This window comes from Tenrec ecaudatus, chromosome 2 (assembly GCF_050624435.1).
Source record: "Tenrec ecaudatus isolate mTenEca1 chromosome 2, mTenEca1.hap1, whole genome shotgun sequence".
NCBI classification, from domain to species: domain Eukaryota; kingdom Metazoa; phylum Chordata; class Mammalia; order Afrosoricida; family Tenrecidae; genus Tenrec; species Tenrec ecaudatus.
The window spans coordinates 258,894,911-258,906,997 of record NC_134531.1 but is presented as its reverse complement, the minus strand read 5'-3'; the positions used below and the strand labels follow the sequence as shown (position 1 = coordinate 258,906,997).

General features: G+C 35.8%; 1 non-coding gene across 1 annotated transcript; it reads left to right on the top strand.

Annotated features, from left to right (window-relative positions):
* The first annotated feature begins 11,743 nt into the window (after positions 1–11,743).
* LOC142441538 (small nucleolar RNA SNORA7) lies at positions 11,744–11,881 on the top strand. Its single transcript, XR_012782911.1, has one exon. It is a non-coding gene; the product is annotated as a small nucleolar RNA SNORA7 (small nucleolar RNA).
* Positions 11,882–12,087: the final 206 nt, after the last annotated feature.

Genomic DNA, 12,087 nt, shown 5'->3' with positions numbered 1-12,087 from the left:
CGGTCCACATTAACCACTTCATTGTGTGTGTGTTTTATGACAGTTGATAGAATTAAATTTGAATTAAGAAAAGAAGGAATAAAAGGCATAAACAGGAACTGTAGGACAGGAAAAACGTCAACGGGAGGAAACATACAAAAAATTGTGTTTAAAACCAGAAGCAATTATGTAGAAGGAACCCTCTTCTTACAATTATGTACACTTTTGATGATGCCAAAGATCATTTTAATAGGAGGTTTAATGCCATACACAATGGAAAAAGAAGTTGAAGCCTGAGAAGAAGCATAGCCAGGCTTTCAGGGCATTCACAAACTTGTTTCTTGGGTATGAAGGAATCTCTGAAGATATTATCAAAAAACATAGTGTCTGATTGAAAAGCATATGGGAGAAGCTTCCAAAATTCAGAGAGCAGTTTCATTATCTTTTTATTACATCTTCTAAGAACTTTTTGAAGCTCCCTCATATTATGTGAGCAAAATATTACAAATTGATAGAAACAAGAGTTAAAATATTTAAAAAGCAAAGTATATATATATATATATATACACACACACACAAACACAGTACACATACACATATATAGCAGTTTCCTTCAAAATAAAATCAAGTTAATGTCATACTCTCACACTGACTTAAAGCAGGAATTTAACTACAGATAAAGGCTTGAAGGTAAACAAGCAGCCATCTAGCTCAGAAGCAACAAGTCCACATGGAAGAAGCACACTAGACTGTGTGATCACGGGGTAGAGAAGGGATCAGGTATTAGGCACCAAAGTAGAAAAAATCATATCATTGTGAAAGAGGGGAAGTGCAGATTGGGGTCCCATCTGTAGGGAACTGGACATCCCCTTACAGAAGGGTGATAGGGAGGAGACGAGTCATTCAGGGTGCAGTGAGTGTAGCAACGATGAAACACAACTTTTTTCTAGTTCTTTAATGCTCCCCTCCCACCCCCGCACTATCAAAATCCCAAATTCTACCTTACAAATCTGGCTAGATCAGAGGATATACACTTGTACAGATAGGAACCGGAAACACAGGGAATCCAGCACAGATGATCCCTTCAAGACCAGAGGTGAGAGTGGCCAAGCCAGGAGGGTGGAAGGAGGGTGGGGTGGAAAGGGATCTGCATCTAACCTCCTCCAAGGGGGATGGACAACAGAAAAGAGGGTGAAGAGAGACATTGGACAGTGTAAGATATGACAAAATAATAATACTTTATAAATCATCAAGAGTTCATGAGGGAGGGGGGAGCAGGGAGAGAGGGAAAAAAATTAGGAGTTGATACCAAGAGCTCAAATAGAAAGCAAATGTTTTGGGAATGATGAGGGCAAAAAATGTACAAATGTGTTTATATACAATGTATGTATTGTGATAAGAGTTGTATGAGCCTCCAATAAAATGATTTTAAGAAAAATATATGCGTTAAAAATAAAGGAATTTAAAACGCTGTTTGTTGGTTTTGCTTTGAATTATGGTAGTGAAATTCGTTTTACTGTGACTAATATGTGTGTACTGTGGGATAAAACAAGTGAGTAGTTGTGTTCGTGCCTTTCAGAACTGGAAAAGCCAGATATAAATGTAAGAGAAATGAGTTTTAAAATATCTCTATGGTCCTTCATTTGATTTGGAAGTAACAATAGGAATTCACATCTTCCTGTATAATATACAGAATGTGTTCCTTTGGCCACTAAAAAAACCTAGAAATCCTAGTGATTGTTGTCACGAAATACTATTTTCCATGAATAGAACTGAGTGCTTCTTAGAAAAATGAAGGATTCCAAATCTAAGACAGAAAATTCCAAAGATGAGACTCTTGCTAGTAGATGCTGTACAGTCTCTTATAGCTCATAGCAGCCCTGTGCAGAATAGAACGAAACACTGCTCAGTTTGCACCATCCTCATGAAGCTTACGTCTGAGCCACTTTGTCAATCCAGCTGCTGGATAGTCTTCCTCTTTGTCTTTGACCTTCAACTTTATAAAGCATGATAGCCTTTTCCAGGAACAGTTTTCGTGTGATAACCTGTACAAAGTACATAAGACAAAGTTTTATCACTCTTGGGTCTAAGGAGCATTCTGGCTGTGCTTCTACCAAGTCAGACATGTTGGTTGGTGCGTTTGATTTTTGGTCACCCAAGGTACTTCCAATATCCTTCACCAGCACCACAATTCAAATGTCTTTGTTCCTCTCTGGTTTTCTTTATTCGGTGCTTATCTTTCACATGCATATGATGCAATTGAGAAAGGCTTGTGTCACCTTAGTGTTCAAAGTAACATTCTTTCTTTTCAGTACTCTAAAGTGGTCATGTGGAGCTGATTCACCCAATGCAATGTGTCATTTGATCTCTTGGCTGCTGCTTCCATGAACATTGGTTAAGAATCCAAGCAAGGTGAAATCATTGGCAAATTCAATCTTTTCTTCATGGATCATGGTGTTAAACTGCTGGTCCACTTATAAGGATTTTAATTTTTTTTTACATTGAATACCAATCCTTCTTGAAGACTGTAATCCTTGATTTTCATCAGCAAGTATTTCAAGTCCTCCTCATTTTGAACACGTAAGGTGTGTCATCTGCATATCGTAGATTGTTAATGAGCCTCTGTCCAAACATGACACTGAATTCTTCTTCACATACTCCACTTTCTTGGACTGTTTACTGAACATAGAGATTTGCATAGGTATAGTGAAAGGATGCAACCCTGCCGCACAGCTTTCTTGATTGTAAACCATGCAGTATTCCCTTGTTCTGTACACACAAATACTCCTTGATTTATATAAACATAGTGAAGAGTTCTGTAATCCCCATTCGCTTCAAGGTTATCCATAGTTTGTTATGATCCACCTGCTCCAATTCCTTTACACAGTCCAAAAAATAATATAATCGTCTTTCTTGTATTCCCTGCTTTCAGTCAAGATCCATCTGGCACTGGTGATGACATTGCTTGTTCCATGTCCTCTTCTGAATGTGGCCTGAAATTGGAAAAGTTATCTTTCAAAGCACACACAGACCACCAGAGTATAACAAACTGGCAGACAAAATTTGCTTATCTTCGGCAAAATTTTATTAGCTTGTGATATCAACGATACTGTTCATTGAACATTCTGTTGAGTCATCTTTCTTCGGAATGGATATACATATGGCTCTGTACTAGGCAGTTGACCATGTAGATGTCTTCTAAATTTCCTGGCATAGACACATAAGTGTTTCCAGTGCTTCACCAACTTGTTGCAGCATTTCCGTTGATAGCCCATCAACTCTTGGAGCCCTCCATTTGGATAATGATTTCAATGCAGCTTGAACTTCTTCCTTCAGCGCCACTGGGCTTGTGTTTATTTGTTTGATTTTCATAAGCTACCTCCAGAAATAGTGGGATGTAGAGTAGTTTTTTTTGGTACAGCAACTCTGTATATTCTTTCTAATTTCTTTTGATGTGTCTTGAATCATTCAATATATTGCTTCAATCTTTCAATATTGAAACTCCAGGTCTGAATATTTTTTGACTTCTTTCTTTCAGTTTTAGATATGTTGAGCATGTTTTCCTTTTATGATTTTCTAACTCTAGGTCTTTGAACATTTCATTATAATATTTGACTTTGTCTTGTCAAGCTGCCCTTTGAAATTTTTTATTCATTTTTTTCTTCTACTTCCTTTAGCCACTATGCAATTAACAGGAAGTTTCAGAGTCTCTTCTGAAATCACTTTTATCTTTTCTTTCTTTCCTGTCTTTTGAATGACCTTTTGCTTTCTTCATGAATGCTGTTCTTCATGTCTTCCCACAGCTCATCAGGTTTTCTGTCATTAGCGTCCACTGTGTCAACTCTGTTCTTGAGATATTCTCAAACTTGATGTGAGATAGACTAAAGGGCATCAAGTGGCTCACTTGGACTTGTTTAATTTTCTTTGGCTTCAATGGGAACTTACATATGAGCAATTGACCATCTTTTCCATAGTCAACCCACAGTCTGGTTTTAGCTGCTGATATTGTTTCTCCATCATCTCTTTCCACCGATGTAGTCAATTTGATTCCTATGTATTCCATTTTGAGAAGTCCATATGTATAGTCACCTTTTGTGTTGTTGAAAATAGTTATTTGCTATAAAGAAGTCGCTGTCTTTCAAAATTCTAGCGTGAGATATGTAGTTCCATTCCTCAGGACGATGTTTTCCCACTACTGTTCCTCCTCTTCGCTTCAACTTCTTTTCATTCCAGTCGCCAATCATTACTAATGCATGCCTCTTACATATGTGTTTGATCCATTTACTATTGTAGTCTCTGCTAGAGTTCTACAGTTTCTTCATTACTAACTTTGGTGGTTGATGAATAAATTTGAGTAATAGTTGTGTTTATTGGATTTCCTTGAAGGCAAATAAATATCATCCTATCATATACAGCATTGCAATTTCCATGTTGATTTTGAAATGCACATTTTAACTATGGCTTTTTTGAACAATGAATATAATGCCATTCCTCTTGTTTGTGTCATTTCAGGTCTAGTAAATCATACAATTTTCTGAATCAATAGAGCCAATACCAGTTCATTTCAGCTCACTAATATCTAGGATATGAATATACATATGCCTTCCAGTTCATTTTTGACAACTTATAACTAGATTCATATTTCATACAAAGTTCTTATTGTTAAGCATTTTTTACAACTGTTTCTCCTATGTTGAGTTTTTCCCCAAGGTTTCACTTTCCCAGGCTTTACCCAACTCACATCCCTGTGGCAAGCTCCAATGGAAGAAAGTAGCTCCTCCTTAGCCACTTTTCTAAGGTCCTTGAATTGAGGAGCCCATCTTCTGGTCCTATCTCTGACAATGTTCCCCTTCCCTTCATTAGGCTTTCAGTATCTGGCAGTGTTTCAAATTATCCATAAGGTTTTCAGTGAATACAGCCTCCAAACTGAGCATCCAATTCCTTCTTCTTTGTCTGTTCTTAGACCAGAAACCTGGCAACACTTTGTCTCACATGTTTGGACAGGTTGTCAGGAGAACCTGCAGAAGAGCATCATGCTTGGCAAAGTAGAGGGCAGTGAGAATAGGAAGGCCCTCCAGCAGCTGGAGTGACTCCATGGCTACAGTAATGGGCTCGAGCGTAGGAACATTTGTGAGATAGCACAGGATCGGTCAGTGTTCAGTTCTGTTGTGGATGAGGTCTTGAAGAGTAGGAAGTGTCGTGTTGGAACATAACAACAACTCTGTCCAAGTACCTGCTGCAATCTTTGCTGGATGATCATCAGCCAAGTTTTACTTGCATGTGATATAAGGATAGTGTTGGATAATTTCTGCATTTTGTTGGGTCACCTTTCTCTGAGATAGGTATAAATTTGTATCTCTCCAATTATGTTTACCAGGTATCTGTCTTCTAAATTTCTTAGCACAGACTTATGAGTGCTTACAATGTTGCATCGACATGTTAAAACATTTCAGTTCACATTCTGTTAATTCCTTGAGCTTTCTGTTTCTGTGAATGCTGTTGGGACTTCATTATTACCTTCGGTTCAGGATCATATACTATCTCATGAAATAGTGGCATGTTGACTAGTTATATTTAATATAGTGACTCTGTTTATCCCCCTCCTTCTTCATTGGAAGCTTCCTGAAACATTGAATATTTTTCCCATAGAATATTTAAATACACAACTCTGACTTTGAATTTTTCTTCAATGTGTTCAGTTTGATACATATTGATTGTATCCCTCTTTTGTGTTTTCTAACTCCAGGTTTTTTCACATTTCATTATAATACTTAGCTTCTCAAACTTCTTTTTATTAAATTCTGGTCAAATATTTGACTTCATCATTTCTTCCATTTGCTTTAGCTACTTAGCAAGTTTCAGAGTCTCTTCTAAAATCCTCTTTGAACTTTCCTCTATTACTTATCTTTCGAGTACTCTTTTGTTTTCTTTACGTATGATGTTCTTGATGTCATCCTAAAGCAAATCAAGCCTTCTCTTGTTACTGTTCAATGAGTCAAGTCTATTTTTATGATGTTTAAAATTCATGTATAATATACTCAAGGTTGGTTTTTGGCTCTCATGGACTTTAAAAATTTTTGTCAACCTGAATTTGAACTTCTATATGAGCTATTGTTCATTTGTTTCACACCTACTGGCCTTGTTTGATTGATGATATTGAACTTCTCCATCATTTCTTCCCATAGCTATAATCAAATTGATTTCCTTATGTTCCACCTGGAAAACTCCACATGTATAGTCATCATTAATATTGTGGAAAACGTGTATTTTGGGTGAAGAATCCATTTTTCTTGCAACCTTGGAAATTTAAAATTGTGTCCAATTTTGTAATTTAAATATTTTATGAAAAATAAATTACAGTTGCTCAGCCTTATATTTAGCCTAAATCATATCCTGTTTCTTGTTCCCAAATGGAAGGTGGGGATTAAGAATAAAGAATAATTATTCTTCTCCAATCAACATGAGAATTAGGATCTCATACAGCTTCTTGTTTCCTCTTCCTGTTTCTTGTCCAACTGGGATGTTTCTTGCTTACTAATAATTATAGCTGATTCACTAATGGCTGTAATTCTGATCTGACTATTTTCCTAACTGTCAGAGTCAGGTGGGCTTCCAAAAAACTGACAACTCTTGTTAACTGTCTGAAACCATTTTTTATGTAACCAATTATGGTTCATAGTGTCCCTATGGGTGTCATTGTAGACATGACCTTCATGTGCTTTTCAATGTCAATTTGAAGGGAAGTGAATGTCTTCTGAGGTGCCTCTGTGCGGTGTGAATTCTTCAATCTTTCATTAGCAGACAAGCACACTACACAGACAAATGTACGTTAATTCTTGCTACGAGTCTCATCCGGGTGAATGTCACATAAAAACTCACATAATCTGTTCTCTGCCTAAAAACAGAATTAATTTTCCCTGTTTCCGCATCTTCACTGAGAAACCATTTACCATAAATTATACTATTTTTCACAAAAAACAAAAATATCAAACTCATCATCACTGAGTCTATTCCAACTCCTAATGACCCGCTAGGAAAGAGTGAATTTCCAAGGCTCTAAATCTTTATGAGAGCTGAAAACCTCATTTCTATCTGAAGGAGTGGCTGGTAGAAAAACAGGGCTCCCTTTTCTTGTATAAGGGGTTCCCAAATCTGGATATCTCTCCCTCTCTGTTATCAGCAGCAGTGACTCATTACGTTGGTAACTTTAAATCCAATGTTGATAACAAAATTGGCTTTGGCACCATATCCTTTCAGAATTATTAAAAATAAATTGGTAAACTAAATCAACCTTTTCTCTTACCCTCACTTGTCTAACAGTACTTCCCATCTGGAGTGGGACTAAATTAGGATGCACGTCTAATCAATTTACTCTCCTGTCTTTTTCTTTCCCTTTTATTTTTTTTTATAATTCCACATGTTGGTCTACTGTCCTGCATTCAATCCTGTTTAATCATAAACTAAGCTTGAATAGGGAAATGTGGTAATCTATGGTGAAAAAAAGTTAGATGATCTGCGAAAAGATCTGTTATCTCATCATATAAACCCACTTGAGTGTAAAAATCACATTTTACTACAATCATCATTTCCTTTTTTTTCCTGAATAAGATTTTTTTCCGTGCCCTAATATATAAGATGTCTCAAGTTAACTAAGAAAACCAAACTACTGCCATTGAGTAGATTCCAGCTGGTCTCAGCACTATTGAAGGATTTTCCAATATGGGAGTAGTCTTGTGTTTATTCTGTGGAATCATTGATGAGTTTGAAATCTGTTAGAAACCTAACGTCATAACCCACAGCACCAACATGTCACCTTAAAGATTTCTAGGGTAAAGATATTCCATATTTGAAATGAGATATTCTGCATCTGAAATAGAAAAGTTGTGGCAAAACTGAACCCCGTTGCCATCAAGTGGATTCAGACTCACAGTCGATTTCCTGTAAAGGTTTTTGAGGTTGTCAATCTTTACAGAAAGAAATAGTAGCTGGTGGGTTTGAACCTTGTGGTTAACAATTCAACACTTAACAAGACAGAACCATGAATGCTCCTTACAAAATAAATAACCACTGAAAATATAATGCTATTATATAATTATCTTATTATAATTGTCAAACAAGTGTTTTTAGCAATGTGTCTTAAAACTAGCAAGAAGAGCTGTGATTCAATATTTCTTTGTGATAATTTGAAATTTCCAAAATTTTTCCCACATAGGGGAAGTACCACTACAGTTAAAGAAAATAAAAGGTTTTTGGTTGTCTCTTGCTTTTTTTGTTAACAATTTTATTGACTGATATTTCAAAGCAGAAATATTTAATGGCAAAAATGCTTTTTCCCATAACAAAAAATCTTATAAGATTATTTTCTCCATACTTTCACATTGAGCATCTTGAAGTGAAATGACACACTTTAGAGAACTATGGAAATTTTGGGGTTGAAGGAGACCCAAGACAAATCAAATTTGACCTCCCTCTCAAAAAATGTGTTTATTTTCATGTACACAATTTTTAAAAGTTTAACTTTCTGAGTTGTCAGAATTCTAGTGTATAATTCTAAAGAGTTTTAACACACTTAACTGATTATCTAGCTATGCTAAATCTAAATCTGGGGTTTCCTTTGATCTGTTGCTAAATATGTATAAGGCATGGAATACATTATATAACAAGATTAACTAACAGAGTCATAAAAAACCTAATATCATATATTAAAAGAAATGTACTTTTCTGTTTTCTTTTCAGAATGCCTGTGCTTCTATTGTTGCTATTTGGCTCGATTGAGTTGTTTCCAACTCATAGCTAGCCTATGTACAACACAACAAAACCCTGCCCAGCCCTGTGCTATATTAAAAATGGTTGTTAAGTCTGAGCCCATTGCCGTAAGAAGGGCATCAACCAACCCCTTGAGGGTCTTCTCTTTCCCCTGACCCTCTACTTTATCAAGCACGATGTTTGTCCAGAGACAGTTCTCTCCATCCTAAATGTCCAAAACATGATACCAATTTTCCCCATCCTCACTTCTAAGGAGCATTCCGACTGTATGGGATGTACTCCATTAAAATGGCCCTTCTAACCATAATTACTTAGTGAAAAATTATAATTCTGGATTCTATGCTTGTGGCTATAATCCCATTTTGGAAGAAGTTCTCTGTTATACCAGTGGACAGAATTAAGGCAGGGTTAATTCCTAATCTTAGAAGATGGTAGGAATGAAGTCACGCCCTTTTTTTCCTTGGTGGTATTGTCTACTAAAAGACAAAATACATACCTCAATCAAAGGCATCCTTCTGTGTATCATGCTTGACTTATCTTGACATGTAACATATTAACTTCCCTAATAAACCCTCATAATTATGAATGTTGTCTATGAGTTCTGCATGGTGGCTATTGCAATGAATTATAGAACCTAGTATTAAGTAGAATGCTTTATATATGCAATATAGATTTGCTTTTTCTACTGGATTTGCTTTTTACAAGGTGCTGGTAATCTTCACCAGCACCATAATTCAAATGAGCTGATTCTTCAACAATCTTCTTTAGTATTTTCCAGTTGTCACTTTCCTATACATAATTGCAAAGAAAGACTGACTTTAGTCTTCAAAGTGATTTGTACAGCAAGAAATATTGAGCAGCAAATTTGCCCAATGCAATAGACTGTTTGATTTTTTTGACTACTGCTTTCATGACCTTTGATTATGAATTCAAGTAAAATTAAATCCTTGACAACTTTAATCTTTTCTTAATTGATCATGATGTGGTCTATTGGTCCAACTAGGAGAATTTGAATTTTCTTGACATTAAGTTGAAATCTATACTGAAGACTGCAGCCTATGGTCTTTATCAGCAAGTGCTTCAAGTCCTCCTCAATTCCAGCATGCGAGGTTGTGCCGTCTGCATATTGAAGATTTTAATAAATCTTCCTCCAACCCTGATGCCATAAGCTTCTTAATATAATCCAGTTTCTCAGGCTATTTGCTAAGCATGCAAATTGAATAAGTACAGTGAAAGGATACAACTCTGATGAAGATCTTTACTGGTTTTAAATCATGTAGCATTCTTTTTTCTGTTTGGAAAAATAACTCTTGAATTAAGGAATGTATAATTCAACATTCCTTAATTTAAATGGACGTGAACTAGCCTGGCAAATGTTAACGTTTTTACTATTTTCTATAAAGCAAATTATTTTCCAAGCAATTCAATGAACTTTAAAAAATACAGTCTTTTTAAGTTGGAGTTACCTGCATTGTGTCCTCTACAATTGTACATAAAATACATTGTCTTTACTGTAAAATTGACTGAGTTAATGTATAAAATAATGGGTTTATGCTACAAATAAAGATACTAGTATTTACTACTAAAAAAAAGAAAAAATAACTCTTGTTCCATCCATAGGAACATGAACACAGTAATATATTCTGAACTTCCTATTTTCTCAAAGTTATCCATAATTATGATCCACACGGTCAAATGGTTTTTCATAGTCAATAAAATATGAGTAAACATTTTTTCTGATATTCTCTGCTGTAAGCCAAGATTAATCTGATTGTGGATTTGTTTTAATTTTCAACTTCAACCTGAAGTTACAGATGAATTATTAATAGTCTGGTCCACAGTTAGCCCTGGCATTGCTTGGCTGCTGACTGAGAGCTTCTCCATTGTCTACCTGCAGGAGACTTCTCCCACATCGACTACTTCCCAAAGAAGTAGTCAAATCAGTTCTTGTGTATTTCACCTGGTATTATTCAAGAAAACAATCCCTGCTTACATTGTTGAAAAAAATTATTTGTAATGAAGAAGTCATGGTCTTGCAACATTCTGACGTGCAACCTCCAATTTGTTTCCATCATCAGGGCCATATTTTCTAACTACTATTTCACCCTCCTCATTTCCAACTACCGCATTCTCAAAAAAAACAAAAGCGAAAGGCAAACTCACTGCAACAAAATGACAATGTTGACTCACAGCAACCATAAGGACATGGTAGCATCGCCCCTGTGAGTGTCTGAGACGGAAACTCTTAACGGGAGTAGAAAGCCCAGTCATTCTCTAATGGAGGCACCAGTGGTCTCACAGTGCAAATCACAGCCCAATTCATAGTGCTCAATAATTTATCTTGATTTCATGTTTGATTGCTTTCTGACGGAAAAAGTTGGTACAATCTTTCAGTTTCTTCAATGTCTTTAGTATGTGTGTATAAATGTGTGTAATAGCTGTATTTTTCTGTATATCCTTGTGTATATACAGATATAATCCTATCACAGACAGCACTCTACTTCAGGATAGCTCCTGAAATGTTCTTTAGGAAGATTAATGTAATGTCACTCCCCTTAAACATGACATTCCAGGCATAGTAAACCATATGCCTTATATGATTATATGATTCAATGTGGCCCACATCAGTCCATTTCAGGTCAGTAATGCATAGGATATCAATCTTTAGGTGTTTCATTTAATTTTTGATGACTTCTAATTTACCTATATTCATATTATGTATATTGAATATCTGATTATTAATGGATGATTGTAGTTTGTTCTCCTCAGTTTTAAATCATTACCCCTCATCAAATAAAGCTTCTAAAACAGATTTCAATTCCACCAGTTCATACCTTAAACAAAGGTAATTGCATAAGATATATGGTCATTTATAAAAGTGGATGAGTAAAAGACAAAATTCTGGAAAGAGTTCTTATTGTAAAAAAATGAGGGAAAGCTAGAATATTTAACAATAAAAGATACTTAATTATACAGTACATGTAAGAAAAGGAAAGTCAACCTCCCCAGATTGCATCTGGAGTATAGTTAGTATTCTGCCAGCTTCAGAGACTGGAGGGAAAACAAGCCTGTCAGAGACCCATTCCTTTCCCAGTTTGCTCAGTAGCAGATGATTGGAAGATACTTTGTGACAGTGGGGGGAAAAAAAAGAAAGAAAGAAAAAAAGAAAAGGAAAGTCAAAGAAGTTATTTTCATTTTCCTATAAAACATACGTAATAGGTTTACTGTGCCATCTGGAGTTGCATAAGGGCACAGCTTAATTGGAGGGTGACCAAGATAAATGCTTTCTGAGGCCAGCCTCGCATCTCTCTTTCTTCCTGGTGATTGAACAAGCATGTTGCC